Consider the following 15,902-nt stretch of genomic DNA (forward strand, 5'->3'; position numbering starts at 1 on the left):
AGTGCTACAGCTTCTGTAGACTGAAAAAAAAAATACCCCCAAATAATAAGAAAAGCAATGGATAAACATTTCCCAAACTATTCTATCCACAAAGAATTCCATTTGTAAATGGAATACTCTCTTCTTTGTCTTTGCCTTGGAGCTTGGGGGAGAGCTGTTTGTATTTGTACATTTTCTGAATTTCTACAGTTTACACTTGTTTATGGTACATTGGGGAGTTCAGAGTAACCATTTGCAAATGTTTGAAGATATTCAAAAGAAAAGATCCCCCCTCCTCGATTTTCCAGGGAAATGACATATTCTAAGTAAAATAATCAATGGAAAAAATGTGGACCATGAGTAACCTTTTCGCTCTCACTTTTTCCATCCCCCTGGAGCAAACAAGTCCATACAACTTCCCACCTTGATGGCTTTCCAATTTCTTCTGTGTTTCTATAACGAGAAGGAAAATCTGGGGCTCTTTTCCTGGGCCCCAATTCCACAATGCTCACTCAGCCTCAGCAGCACGGGTCCCTTCCATGTTTTGTTTTCTCTGGGAGAGCTGGGGGAGGCAGCCATAGTTGTGACTTCTTGGGGTTGAATTATTAGTCTGGTTATGAAGCCACAGTCTCAGGAAAGGACTCTTGCAAAGTGGGGAGAGGGGGTGCTGACCTCATTAAAAAAGCCAAAAGGGTGGAGGTGACACGTAATTTTTTGCCGGTTTAGTTTTTCCAGCCAAGAAACCTGAGAGAGTTGGCTGCCTGGGAAGTCAGGTCCATACACGGGATCTATTACTGTGGGTGCCTCCTATGAAAGTAAGGAAAAGAAGAAAACGTGAGAGCGAGGAGAGGAAATCAATCTAAATGGGATGTGCTCAGATCCTTTGCCAGACTTGAGTTTTTAATGTCCCAGTACTTGCTTATGGGAAGTGTGAATTGGCCACATTGTCACTGATGTTCAAGTTCCGGCTGTCTGTCGGGATCCAGATGGCTGTCGGGTTCTAGGTAGGGGTAATTCAAAGAGCCAGAGAGAAAAGAAACCACAGGTCCACATATGTGAATGGAGAGGACCTGCTGGAGCTCTCTGTGATCGTTTCAGACTCGTAGAGGAGAGTTTTCTGGAATGAACAGGGTCAAGATTGGCCTTAAACAATCTCATTCGGTGCTGCTGACTCTATTTTAACCCTTTTGACAAAGGGTGGAAGGAGGGTTTTAATGTGCAAGCATTTGGCTTTTAGACGTTATTTCAATCAGATTAGGATGGAATGGGAAATGACATATGTGACCGGGTATTTACTTCTTTCAGATGTAGTCATAACCCTCTGTCTTCAGCAGGCCTGGGGCCGGGGTGAGGGGAGAGAGTGCTTAGTGTGCAAAGTTTAAAGAACTCGGTCTCAGGGGCGTGCAGGTGCAGTGCTAGTCCTGGCCTTGCTCCCAGGCCTTCTGGTTGATGCGGCAGCTCCCTAAAGCTGGTCTCCTGCTCCACAGACTAGTCCATAGTCCATGGACGGCCTTCAGCCATTCCCCCTGGAATTTCAGGGGAAGTTTTATGTGTCTGTGCACTGAGGCATTTTCTTGGGAGGAGAGGTCTGTAGATTTTGGCTTCAGAAAAAGTGTGTGCTATATCTCTGAAGGATTATCATATATTATCACGACTCCATAGCTGAGCTAGAATTCTTCTTGTCACTCTAAGGAAGCTTATTTCATGGGAAAGTTTTCCTTAAAACAGAATGATCTACAGCAGTTCTTGCTGCGTACCTAATATTGCAGAACCGCTGTTGCAGATATGTAATGTAGCTCCTGCCCCCACATGATGGACTCAGTGACAAAATGCAAAAGGTTATAGATGCTTCTTCAAGTTACCATATCCTGTGAGGGCATGAAAAGACACAAGCTAGATGCTTCCCCAGCCCCTGGCCTTTTGAAGTTTATACTGTAGAAGGAGATACTGTCCTTCCACAGAAAACCTTCTACTCTGCTTTGGGGGCCAAGGGAGCAGAATGGCTAGCACCCAGGAAGTGGATGGCGCAGTGAACACCAAGGCATTGATGCAGCTGTGTCTGGAAGTGCTCCCCATTTTCCCTAGCCCCCAAGCATGCTTCTCCACCTGGAAAGAGTGTGCATGGAGAGGGGAGAGCATTTGATCAGCTTTTAGCAGGCTGTTACCAGAAGGGCACTGGAAGTAAACTCCCTGTCTGATTTCCAGGGAATCATTCCCTTGCCAGCCTCAGTGGCTGCCTGGGCATCGTGGTTCAATCACCCACACCTACCTCAGCGCCGACAAGCAGGGGGAGGGGCAGAGGTGTTTAAGGACCAAAATACACCACAGCACAGGACACTTACCTCATGTAGCAAAACGCTGACCTCCATCCCCGGCATGCTGCCTTTTCCAGATTCTCTTGTCAAAGAGGTGGTGCCAAAGGGGCAGAGATGGCCTTTCTATTTCCCTTTCCTCTGTCCTGCACAGAGTTATTTTGAATTCTTCAGTTGCTAGTTTAAATGGGTAACACTTCCTATGTGAATGCATGTGAAGGCAATGCATTCTGCATGTGTAAACTTTTGTTTTCAGTGCCTCAAAAGCATGAAACAAATCCATTCCAGACAAACAAGGTAGCTTTAAACGATAAATGGTTTGATGCTGGCATCATTAAATAGGGTCCCATTCTCACGGGAAAGGGGTAAATGACACCTCAGATGCCGGCTCTAAATGTTAACCATGTAGAGCTCTTCTCCGGGTTTATGGATTTCCACAGCATTTCTGCCTGACCAAAAAGTGGGGTGGGGTCTGGATTGAGAATGGGAGGCCACTAGCAAGGAGGGAGAACACACACACTCACATACACACACACGCACACAGATACAGACACATGCACACGCACGCACACAGATACACGCACGCACACAGATACACACACGCGCACGCGTGCGCACACACACACACAATTTCAGGGGCTATTGAAAAGAGTCTAGTGAAAATAACTGGAGCAAAAGCTCCACCAACAGCAAACACTTGGAACCCGTCATCTCTCATGCTTCAGATTAGCTCCTGAGTGCACTACACATTCATAGGTCGGAAACCAGTCAAGGGGCCCCCAAGATCTTTGAACTCTTCACTCCAAGTGCGTATGCTGATTTACCAAGTTGCCCAAATGCAACTCGGAGTAGGGAGTAGGGAGAAGGGAACTGCTTTTCCGTGTAGCTGCAGGATCCGGACTGTGACAGATCAAAGCTGCCCAGCGCTCCCCGGGCTCATCCCACCCAGCTCTTTGGCTGTGCAGCTGGATGTCTCATCACGGAACCTCTTCTGGCTTGTCTTTCTTTGACAGCAAGCTGTGTTTTGTTTCAGGTGAAAAGGGAGGTAAGAATGTGACTGATAGCATTTAAGGAACAGGAGGGAGAGAAACACACGGTGTGGACTCATTTGGTATGAACCATTGGCCTGACATCCCCAAAATGCAATTAAAAAGTATCTCTCTCTCTCATTTGCATGAATACTTTCCCCAGACATGTTTTTGGTATGGAAAATGAATGGCATTCCCATACAACATGTGTCTCAATTTGTAATGATATCCGCCTTGCAGCTGGCTTAGTTCTCGAAGTGTTTCTAAAATGTTACTGTCTTAAATTTGAGCCAACCTACACTAACAAATTATCTAGAAGCAAAGTGGCTAAGCTGCATTTGGTGAGAGAAAAGGAAACCCTATATTTCATCCTTCAACTTTTGTTTTGGACATTCAGACTGTAACGTGATCTTTTTCCAAGGAAATCTACACACGCACACTTTAAAAATTGTGCAGATTGGGTGTTGTGGGAGCTAGAACCGTCAGGTTTAAGTTTCTCTGCAAAGTTCTGCATCTCATCAATAAGCCCTTTTGATATTTTAAACCCATATTTAGAGTAATTTCAAGATATTTGGAGCACATGTGGTTAAATGCAAAACTTTGTCATTATGATTTGTTAGATGCTTATACTTTAAATATTTATAAGCCATTTTTAAGTACTTTATCCAAAAGCCTTCTCCCACTAGAATACTATAATTGAGTGGTATGTGAGCATCATTATATATAGAAGATACAGGGTGAAGTCACTGCAGCATGCACATTTTTCCTGCTTTTCTGGTTTTAATTCAAATGCTATTTTTAGTAGTTTCTTCTTATTTAAAAATGTATAAAAATCATAAACAGGGTTGGTTGTCTGTGATTTAAAAAAATTACCCAGTTCTCCCGAAGGTAAAATGTTCAACTTGAATCATGTTGAGTCTCACCTCTTTGTCTTATCCTAGGAGTAATTAGTAAAACTTTCCATTAGAGTGTTTGATCTGACTCTGTGTCCGCTTGAGTTTAAAGTGTCATATTGTTCCTCTGAAATGTTTCAGGGGCAGTTTACTGGTGGTTACATTGAACTCTTTAGTATCCACCTTTAACCATCTTGGAAACTGAGACCTAGGATCCTGTCTTTATCAGAGGTAGTCTGTTTGTGCACTTCATATGAAAAAGAGGAGAGGAGGAAAAAAAAAAAAACCATTTGCCACACTCAGAATCCATTTAAACTTCAGAGGTTATAAATTTCAAACTGACCACAGGCCTCTGGGGCTCACACTCTTTTATGGCTGACAAAATACAGCTTTCTGGTAAGATCGGGAGAAAGAAGGCTTAATAAGGCTCATAAACTTGCTTGGACATCTAATAGCTCTTACCAAACAGCATTTTCATGAGTTAAGTGTAAATGAGTCAGAAACATATAGATTGAATTTCTTTTAAAATACACATGGGTTTAAAAATTAAGGCCAAAGTGCTTGGCAAAATAAGTTTTGGCTTTAGCCAAACCCCAAATGCTTGAAAAAAATAGTTCTACAATTTGCCAAACCAAAAATACATCCAGGTCCCTCTATTCCTCTCATCTAATATGATGGCATCATAAACACGGGACTTGATGTCTGTTTTCATATCCACCAAGATTTGAGCAACATGAATCCCGAATGTTAATTGAAAAACTATGAAAAAGCTTTGGGAAAACATTAGGGCTTTGCAGATGAAGATGCGGAGTCACCGGCTCTGAGCTCTGATTTTGATGATACACCCACCACTTGTTCTTTGTCTCAGCCGGTGCATGTGTGTGTGTGTGTGTGTATTTGGAGTTTTTAATTTATACTTAACTCATGTATTACAATCCACAAGCTTAATAAATTCCCAGTCATATCCAAGTAGCGGGATCATATCCCTTATTGATAGTTCAGAGATGGTCTTCATTTATTTCCCTAGAGAGTAAAACATACCAGTTTTTTTAATGTTTATTTCAGAGAGAGAGAGAGAGAGAGAGAGAGCGCATGAACAGGGAGGGGCAGAGAGAGAGGAAGACACGAAATCCAAAGCAGGCTCCAGGCTGTCAGCACAGAGCCCAAATACAGGGCTCGAACCCATGAACCATGAGATCATGATCTGAGCTGAAGTTGGATGCTTAACTGACTGAGCCACCCAGGCACCCCAAAACATATCCATTTTTAAGTAATGGTATCTAACATTGACTTAGTGCAGGTACACTGTTACCAAGAGATACAGGGAAGGAAGGGAGGGAGGGAAGGAGAGAGGAAGGAAGGAAGATGGGACAGAAAAGAAAAAAAAAAAGGGAAAAAATGGGAGAGGGAGTGGCAGGTGTCCTTGACTTATTTTGAGGAGCTAATAATCTGCTGAGAGAGACAAGAAATAATGAAGGCAACTTCTCCAAGCAACACACAGAACTGCAAAGTGATGTGATACTACAGACCGTAGGCTTCAGCGAGGGCAGGATCTGGGGCAGTTCACTGTCTACTGTAACTGAATTCCTAGCTCAGGGCTGGCAGAGCAGACCTGCAGGTATTTGCTGAACAAATGAATGAGAAGAGTCCCAGGAGAGCAATAGCTAATGGAGTTAGCCTGATAGGGTTCCATACAGCAAGTGAGTTCAGAGTTAGGTGCTAAATCTGGGAAGGGGCATGACTGGCAGTCAGGAGTGTAAGAATAAGGAATGCAATAGGATGTCAAACTCTACAGAGGTGGAGAAGAATGAGCCCCCTTGGAGATGGCCTCCCTTTCAGCGGGCTGGAGCAAAGCCCTGCTGCGGAGGGAGAGGAGCCCCGGAGACCAAGCGGGCAGGTAGATAGAGAAGCAGGAGGTTGCAGAATGTGTACTCTGTGAATCAGGCAACGTCACCACGACCTTGAGCAGAGGAGGGACAAGATGAAATCTGTGTTGGGGGAAAATTACTTTAGCAGCTGTTCATAGACTGAAAGGAAGCAGGAGAAAGACTGGCATCCCTAAAGCTGATTGCTGCATTCTGATGACAGGCTAATTACCAGTGGTTGATTCTAAACGTTGCGGGATATTATCACTACGGTGTGAGGGGCGTAGGCTGCCACATGTGTACTTCAAGTGTGTAAAGCACTGTAGCAGTGCATTGGGAGGCAGAACTTTCGTTGTGACCAGCGTAGGCATCAAGAGGCTTCACAGCGCATGGAAGAAAACCTCACGACTGACAGACCATTTCACAGTCCAGTCAGGGGTGCTGGCCAGGCCCCAGATTGCTGCAGAAATAGAGCCTCGCCCTCTGACCAGCCAGCTGCCCAGAGCTGTTGACCGGCCAACCAGGCATGATGTGGGCTGTCGGCTAGGACTCGTGGGCACACAGAGGCAGGCAGTGCTCCCCCAGCAGAGGATTCCCTGCTGATGAGCATGGAGCTTGGGACAGCAGCTACAGTGACATCCAAAAGCTCTGGCCTTGGACCAGAGAGCAGCCATAATGCTTGGGCGACATGCTCTTCCTCATACATCTTCTAAGATTTCCACAGTGTCTGAATCCCGTTCTCCCAGGGCCTGCGGGTTCTGTCAAGGGACTTAGACAACTTTTAGAGATGCCCTTTTATCTTTTTTAATCCCTTGTGCCATAGACCTTCTTCTGAAGTTTCCACGTGCACAGACAGGGGGCTTCCAGTCATGAAGGAAGGCAGTGGTGTGCTTTTATGGAAGAGAACATCAGCTCTGGAGTTGGGCCAGCCTGGGTCCAGATCCTGGCAGAGCCTCTCGGGATGTGAGGAAGGAGGTGACTTGTCTCCTCTGAGTGACGATGACATTACTGTGAGGGGTAGGAAAGAACACATGTACAGTGTGGCACATCATAGATGCCCTACAGCTGGCAGATACTGCCCTGTTAGAAAGACCGTAAGACCTGGGAGAACGTGTAAGGCAGGAGTAAGGCCTGCTTGGATTTGAAAACTGGCCATCTCTCTTACCAGCTATGAGAGTTTGGAAAAGCTTTATAACCTCTTTGTGCCTGCATTCTCTTGTTAAATAATTGTATCAGCTAACATTTATTGAGGACATTTTATGCATAGGCAGTGTTCAGAGGTTATGTGCCCACAACAACCCTATGGAATACCATTATTAAATCCATTTTTCCAATGAAGTAACTGAGGACCAGAGAAGCTAAGTCTCCTATCTTGTGTCCTTGGTCAGTAAATGACAACACTGAGATCTGATGGGTAGCCTGGCTTCAGAGTCCCCATGCAAGATCACTGAGCACATCCCATATATAAGAAAATGAAGATAAGACCTCCTACCTCATAGAGTCATCAGGTGGCAGTGGTAGATAACCTTGGTTAAAATGCCAAGGAAGTACCTGGCACATAGTAGGTGCTTGTTTAAAGAATTGTCATGGCGGCCCCTGTAGCCCAGAGCTTGCTTTCTTTGGATGTGGAATGCAAGGTGATGAAACACTTCTGTGCTCTCAACCTTGGGTGTTGGGGATACCATTCCAGAACTTGTAAGATGTCTGGTTGCTCTTTTAATAGTAGAGACTGGGACAAACAGAGCAAATGCTCAAGGTCAGAGTGGCATAGCCAGGATTAGAACCTGAGTCCTCATCTGCCTTTTCTCTCAGTGGGACACTAGATATGACCAAAGCTGCTTGAGTTACATGCCCTGTGCCAAGAACCAGAGGCATATTTTTGCCACCCACGGTATCGCTTCCTCATGTTGGGCAGCTGATCTCAGAGAGGAAATAAGTTGTGCCTGAACATCTGGGGTCGGGAGGGTGAACGCTTTGCAGAGAAGTAATTATTAACCACACTCTCCATCTCCTTGGCTGTGCGGGGGTGGGGGTGGGCAATCGGGTGGGGGAGGTCAGTATGCTAGCTCTTATTTTGTACAGTGAAGTTTCTGTGAACATGAAGCCTCTCCTCTCTGTCTCTCTTAATATCTCTCACTCTCCTTCCCGCCCTCCCTCCTCATGGATTGATTGTAAAGAATAGATAAAGTGCCAGAAAGACCACCTTTCCAGATCCCACCTAAAATCCCCCAATCTACAGTTGGTCCATAAACCATAGCTCCTTGCCACATTCTTTTCTTTGCCTTCTTCTTCTTTGAACCTAGAGTGCCCATGGTCAGCTAACATAGAGAAATAACAAATTCAATCTTAACACAATAAACATCTACTTTTTTTTTTGTCCAAGGCAGAATTTTTAGAAGGTACATGAACCAGCATTAGCTAGTTTGTGTATTGGATGAAACTTGAATGAAAATGTAATTATATTTTCTTATCAAATAACTTCTCAGCATTCTTGTTTGTAAAGCAAAGGAGATGGACTGTGTATGTCTCCAGGGCCCCTTACATCCCTGACACTATGACCCCTACTTGTCAGGGGAAGGGACGGGAAAGATGAAACCCGAACTGAGGAAGGCATTCCCTGGACGGGAGCATGGAGTTTGGAGTCCTAGGAGCTGGACTCAACCTTACTCTGCCCCTTTCATGCTAGTGACCTTGACCATGTAAGCTTCTCAACCTTCCTAGGTAAGTTTCCTCACCTGCAAAATGGGGACAATAGTAAATACTTAAGTAGCATTGTCGTTTCAATGAATTAAGTGTGTGAGATTAAGTATATAAAATGTGCTTGTTTTCAAGTGAAATAAGTATATAAAAGTGTCCAGTGCAGTAATTGACATAAAGTAGATGCTCAGTAAAAGTTGACTTCTTTCTTTGGGGGTGGGGGGGGAAACCTGCAGCTTTGCCAAACCATGATAGGAAGTGCTTGGTCCTAAAAGCTAGAGACATAGGGCTCTTGGCTCGCCTTCAAAATTTCCTGCTGAACATTAGCTATATTATGTAAGTCTCCTTTATTTTATTTTTCTCTTTTGTGAAGGGAGGTCACCACCTGCCCCAGTGCATTTACGAAAATGTATTCTCTTAGTCATGACTCCCCACATGCTTTCAGGGAAGGGCCAGGGCCAGGGTCGTTTGGTTTGCCTAAACTCCCAGGTTCCAGAAAGGATGTGAGGTAGTTTAAGAAGCTCACCTGTCCAGGATGAAGAAAAGGATTTCTATGAATGCACAAGATGAAGTTCATGGCTGAGGTTCTTGGTCCCCTAGGAGCTTTTAGGGATCAGCAAGAAATAGCAGTGACCACTTATGAGAATCAACAGGACTCTACTCATTTAACCCATCAAACCAGCCTGGCAAAGAAAACCAAAATTTTAATTTGTAACACAAGGAATTAAAGGTGGAGTTATCCCAGTAAGTGGTCTCCTATGGTTGTGATTTTTATTGATTAAAGAATAAAATAAGAGATATTGCTAAAGGAGAACATTAAGCAAGGCCTTATGTTTGGCTTTTTTTTTTTTTTTTTCTGTTAAATATACATGAGCCTTGGCTTCTCAGAGCCGTGGGGAGAGCAGCACAGTGGTGATGAAGTTGCAGTTCAGACCAGAGCCTGGCACTTAGCTAACTGAAGCTCGCCCTTGGCTCCCATACCCCTCCCCCCACCACTGGTTATTTCCCATAACAAGCACACTAGGTTTTTCAATTACTTTCACCAACTAATGAGCTGTAAGAAAAGAGATGCCATCCACTTCACAAATGAAAGCCATTTCTGTCTTGGTAAAAGCCATTTCAAAACTTCATGAAGCAGTGGTTGATGGGGTAGAGGAGGAACCATTTTTTGGCAAAACCTCACCAAGGGCTTCCTGTGGAGACCACTATCTGGCATCATACTTGCGTTTATCAGCTGATGCAGGTGACTCTGCTCATTGACCGCTGGGCTCTACTCTTGTGAGCGTCCCAGAATAGCTGCAGCTACCTGAGAGCAGTCCAGTCCTTGGGGACTCATTATTGTCCCAGATAAACAGCGTGGCCGAAGCCAGCACGTAATGGCTGTATTTAACCGTGATAAGTGATGGGCCGATGGGCCCAAGTGAGCTGCATCTCTGTAAGGCTCAGGCAACTGGACAGAGGCCAGGTGCCTCAGCAGAGGACATTTCTTGCACATCATAGAGTTGATGGCACGGGGTTTTAGACTCGGGTAATAAATATGGCAGACACGGGGAGCTTGCCTTCTAAACAGGTAAGACAGGACAGACCTAAAGGGTTTTGATTATGCTAATTACAAATGTATTTGAGGAAAGAAAGAAGAGTAAAAGTGTGGAAAGTGGATTAGATAAATCGAGGCAGGCTTCCTGGCAGAAATGGACTCTTGCACCGTGGAAGGACCAGCTTGCAAATGTTGGGATGTAGAATAAGACACACATTTTTCTCTGGACACACATTTACTTTTGGGAGTGGTTGCTTGGAAAGCATAAAACTTTGTTTTAAAGACAACGAGCATAAGTCTTAGGCTGTAAAGGCCAAAGAAGGAAAGGTGAGAACGGTCCTATTTTGATAGTATCAACATCGGAAACATTTCTTAGTACTCAGGCACATTTCTCTTCTCCATAATTCTCTGAAAATTACTGTGTGGTAAAGGAGGATGAGTAACTCAATCATATTCTTAGCAATGCTTTCCTGATGTAAAAAAGGGAAAGTGCCAGGCAGACAGAGGGCCTCTCAGTGCACTTGGTTATGCACTCCCTGAGGACGATGCTTCATTCCTCTGGCCTGAAGGGGCAAGAGGGGCCTGGGATTCTGAAGGCCCTGGCCATACAGGCCTGCGGGAGACGATGCACTATAGAGCTGGTCTGCAAGCACGGTAAATGTGTGGTGCACAGAATGGGCTGTGTGCGTGTGGGACTCCATGCAACAGGACCCTGGGGTTGTCCTGCCTTCAGATGAACCCTGGACTCACAGGAAAACCCAAGTGTGAGGCGCAAGTATAGCCATGTCTCCAGAACTTCCTGCATTAAGGGATACTCCAAAAACCTGCCAGAGGGGTGGGGTGTGTGTGTGTGTGTGTGTGTGTGTGCGCGCGAGTGCGCGCATGTAAAAGAGAGATTAATAGAAAGGAGATTCTGAAACTTTGTGCTTTGGAGTTCAGAAATTAATTGTCTTCCTAATACACAGATTGATATCAAGCTGTTCAAGTTTGTAATCTTACATACTTGACGCTGGCTTTGGTCCAAAGATCCTATGGTCACAGAACTTGAGAGATAGAAGATATAATAGTAAATCTCCCCAAGACATCCATTTCAGAGAGGAGGAATCAAGGCTTGGGGAGGTTAAGGAAGGGGATACGCTGGACTGTAACTTGTGTGTCTCTGTCTCACTTATAGTAATTTCCCCTTTGCTCAGATCAAGAACTTCAAACTGGATAGATTTTCCATAAGATCCCTCTGTTTGGCAAGGGCAAAGTAGGAGCTGGTTCGGGCTCTGGAACTTCGTCACGATCACTTTCCAAAACTGCAAGCTTGCTTCCTCCCCACTCTTGAGTTTCATACTCTGCATACCAATAACTCCAGGAAGGTGAAGCCCAAGCTTGGTTCTTCGATTTCATTGATTCCAGTCTATACCCCGGGTCACCAGCAAGGGGGCTGCCCTGAGCCAGCCAGAGCCATGGGAACAAGTGAGGGCGACTTCAGTACCACCCCCTCCTCAAATGTTAGCGGCAGAAAGGGACTTGTACTGCCACCATCTGGCCTTTGTGTGTGTCCCAGACATGGCAAGGATGTGGTGAGAGGGAAGGAAACAGCACACAAATGGTCTACTTTGCCATTCTCTTAAAATAAGCTCTGTGTGAGGAGGGTTTCAGAGCAGCAGGAATGGGCTGCAAAAAATAGAGTGTGGTGCAGCTGCACCCTTTAGAACTTGGGGGGAAAACACATATTATTTACCAGACAATAATAGATACCAGAGAATAATAATGATTATTATAGTGTTTGGGATGGCAAATGCTGTAGTTAAGGTTCCAGAATGGCTCTCATTATAATCCCGTTTTCCCAGTCCCTTATGAAAGCCTTGAAATTTTCTCCAAGTAGGCTGATGCTGTCCATGTTTGGCCTTTGTCCAAAGGTGATTTGAATATAAAGAAACTCACTTGAGAAATATTCCTCTTTTTGAGGTCATGATTACATTAAAGGAAAAAAAGCCACATCCTTGAAAAAGCAGTTAGAACATTCTTAAGTCATTCAAAATGGCGGCGGTTCCCAGTCACTGGAAGAAAGCGTTAAATGCTTCTTTGTCTCTTCTCCTTTTTAAAGCAAAGATGCAGAGGCCCCCTCTGACTATGAGATTTGGTCATTCTTGGTCCCGAGCCCAGAGGTGGGGATGGCTTTCCTCCCTCCATGGCAAGTTCCAGGCTGTGCTCCCTAAGTGCAAATGAACTGTCCCAGAAGAAGCTACACTTGTGTCTTTGGATCCATTTGTGATTTCTGAGGCTCCTCTCCAATTCTTTATGACCTCTCATTTGATAGTGGCTCTTGGCATTTTTATTTCAGTATCCCTCCTTGCCATTGTCTCATTCTCAAAGGAAAAGAGAAAAAGAAAGAAAAGAAGGAAGGAAAGGAGAGAGAGAGAGAAAGCAAGAAGAAAAGAAAGAAATAAAAATGAGCTCTTGATTCAGAGATAAATACCCACATTTCCAAATGTGACCATGCCAAACAAAAAGGTTTCCATGGCCTTGTAATTCCACCCCCATTGCATATTTGCGGTGTTTTGCATTTTCACTTTGGTTATTTAATATACATATTAAATACACACAGATCTGGTGATTTAATGTGATTTGGGGAACTCAGGCATTTCCTGTCATGCACATTCAGATTTTCAAACCTTGTTTTTGGCTGATCATTATTATCGTTACCATTAACACCGGGGTTTGGATAGCAGGGTTCAAAGCACAAGCTTGTACTTAGTCTTCCCAGTGGGCATTTTGACCTCCTCATGCTTGTGCTAAATTCATGCTGCAGACACCCTGAGCAAATTTCCAGGTCTCTTTGTGGCCTCTTTTTCTCCTTCTATAAAATGAGAAAATTATATTATCTCTGGGGTCCCTTCACGTTTCAAATTCTAGCACCTCTCTGAAATTATTTGTTCATTGTTCTAGGAATAATCTCAACAGTTGTAAAGATGTTTACGAGTCCTCTGTCACCACCTCACGTTAGCCAGATTTTACCCATTCACATTTCTGACATCCTCATGCATCAGCAGGAAAAAAAGGTATTGTTTTGGGGTGTGGGGAACCAGAGCTGCTTGACCCTCCTTCACTTGACAGATGTGTGTCTAGCTGACCCAGGGGCTGGGTTTGGAGCAAAACAGACACATCGCCAAACCTCAGGGACTTTACAGTTTGGTTGGCAGACTTCTCAGAGGCAGTTTACAAGGAGTAACTGAGCGTCCTTGGGAGGTTATATTTCAAACCAAGGGACTGATAGCAAATGAAATAAGTCAATGTGGATGGAGAGGCAGAGCCTCACCTCTGTGGTAAAAATTGGGGTGAGCATTCTCCCAAAATTGACTCTCCTGGTGAACAATCCTGTTCAGACCCTCTGCCCTGGGATCCTGATGCCCAGCTGGTTTGTCTTCCTGTCCCATGCTACTATTTGGTTTGGGTATCAGGAGATGTGAACAGCTCACCCTTGTCAGACAAGACCCACAGAGAAGCGCACTTCTTCCAGCTACTGGCTGCCTCTGTAGAAAACCTCTGAAGATAGGCCCACGTGTCCACAGTAATTGTCCATGTGCTAAAAAGTGAATCTCTTGGCTTTCCTCCTCTGCAGCAGATACCAGAGCTGTTACATGGAGTACAAGTGTGAGGTCTGGAGCTCCAGGGTCCCCCGATGACCTTGCCTCCTTTTGGGGGTGACCTTGGGCAATTCAGAAGAGTTGCCAGTTGAGTGTGCAGCAGCGCGGAGGGCGAGGGTTGCCCGGTGGCCAAGGATGCTGTTGTGGTCTTTGGGCGAGGGCGTGGTGCACCGTGCTCATTATGGTATTCCAAGAAGCGACTCGTGTTTCATGTCCTCACACAAAGCTGGCGGGGCCGACTCCGAGCAGAACCGTGAATTAAAGACACGTCAAAGTCAAGCTGCGCTGCTCTAGTTCTGGGGACTTGGCGTAGGTCTGACCTGATGGGCCGGCCGGAGTGTGCCGCTCTGACTCATGCCTGGGTCCTCCCCACGTGGGGCGGGGGTGTGGTTTGACCCGGCGGATTCTGACGGGCCCCCATCTTCTGTTTTTCCAGGAACACTCACTCACAGGGTACCTTGCGTGGAGAGAGGGCGCAGAGCAAACCATGTCCCGCCATCCAATGACACCAGCTGGTCAGCTCACCACCCCCTCTGGCTAAAACTCAAACAAATAAAGCCGCTTCCTGTCATTAAGCATCTCCGAGGAAGCAGCCCTCCCTCGGTGGCCTCCAGCCCAGAGAAGCCAGCGCGTCTTGGACCTACCAAGCGGCCCAGCCTTCTTGCGGCCACCACCGTCTCTGCTTCTCCCCAGAGGAACTTAGGGATTTCGCCCCTGGTTTTAAAAAGCAAAACAGAACACCAACAAGCCACAAGGACCAATGTAGGTATTCCCCCCGCTCCATCTTCAAGGCTCAGAGGGTGAGGCTGGAAGATGATACGAATTTGAAAACAAAAAAATCTTTTTTTAGTCATTTTAAAAACTGCTGTGGTTTTGCTGCTACACGAAGAATTGTGATTTGCATTGTACGGTTTTGGACCTATACTGTTCACGTTTTGAAGGCGGAGAGGAATCATGCTGGAGTCCCAACGCTTCAGATTCATCTCTGTCCTGCCCAGGATGCACTTTTAAATGAAGAGTTAGAATATTTTATTGGCTAATATACTTTTCTTGTTATTTTTACAAAAGCCACCTTTATCCTTTTTAATGCCATATTTTCAGTGTTACACTTTTATGGCTTTTAATTTTCGATTTGACAGATGTAAGAAGCAGCATGAATAGTTTATACTGTGGTTTTTCAGAGACTGAATGCCAAGAGAACTCGGTAAATGTTTATTCTTCTCAGCTTTCTCTTTAAATTCTCCTAAATAGCGCCCCATTTGGGAACAGAGCAAGAGTGTTGAACTGAAGACCAAAATGCCCTCAAGGTGTAAAATAATCCGAGGGCGAATATTTGCTGGGCGTCACGAAAGACTTGGATGAAATTTCAACCCTGATGGTTTTCGGTGATCCAGGAAGTCAGTGAAGCAATCTCTCTATACGCAGAGTCCTTTTATGATAATTAGAATGGTATGGACAAACCAGTGAAAACAAGAGGGAAAGTGAGAAAGATCGCCCATGATTCTGTTTCACTGTTTGCTTTCTCCTGTCATGGTTAAGAGAAATGTGCAATTCGATCCTCAATCAGTGGGTGGAGGATAACAGGGTAGATTTTCTTGTGTGCACTTGTACAGTTGTAGCTGCGAGTCCAGAAGTCCTCTAGAGCATGTGTACTGGCACTGAGTTGGTGAGACAGTCGTGGAGTATCCCATTCTGATGAGTACAGAAAAAAAAAAAAAAAAAGAGAAAAAATAAGAAAAAAATCAAAAAAAAGAAGAAAACTAAAAAAAAAAAATCAAATCACCTTGTGATTCAGTGTATCTGTTTACTAACTCAGATAAAGCAATTGTTCCCTCTTGCGGGGTCCAGGTGCCCCCGCCCACAGGCCGCTGAGCGGGAGGCTGGAGGGGCGGCCTGCGAGGTGGGGGCGGGCAAGGCTGGGGGGCCGGGTGGCGCCGGCCCTGAAGCGCCACG

General features: G+C 45.2%; 1 protein-coding gene across 3 annotated transcripts in view; it reads left to right on the forward strand.

Annotated features, from left to right (window-relative positions):
- Nucleotides 1-15,671, forward strand: part of LOC120235208 (sine oculis binding protein homolog) — a 165,045-nt gene extending 149,374 nt beyond the window's left edge. For 2 of the 3 annotated variants that reach the window (XM_039237402.1, XM_039237399.1), the window contains one exon: nucleotides 14,386-15,671. The gene's annotated coding sequence lies outside the window, so the exon portion shown is untranslated. The other variant, XM_039237401.1, reaches the window with a different exon arrangement.
- The last annotated feature ends 231 nt before the right edge of the window (nucleotides 15,672-15,902 follow it).

Source organism: Hyaena hyaena, unplaced genomic scaffold, assembly GCF_003009895.1.
Source record: "Hyaena hyaena isolate Hyena2069 unplaced genomic scaffold, ASM300989v1 scaffold_123, whole genome shotgun sequence".
NCBI classification, from domain to species: Eukaryota; Metazoa; Chordata; class Mammalia; order Carnivora; family Hyaenidae; genus Hyaena; species Hyaena hyaena.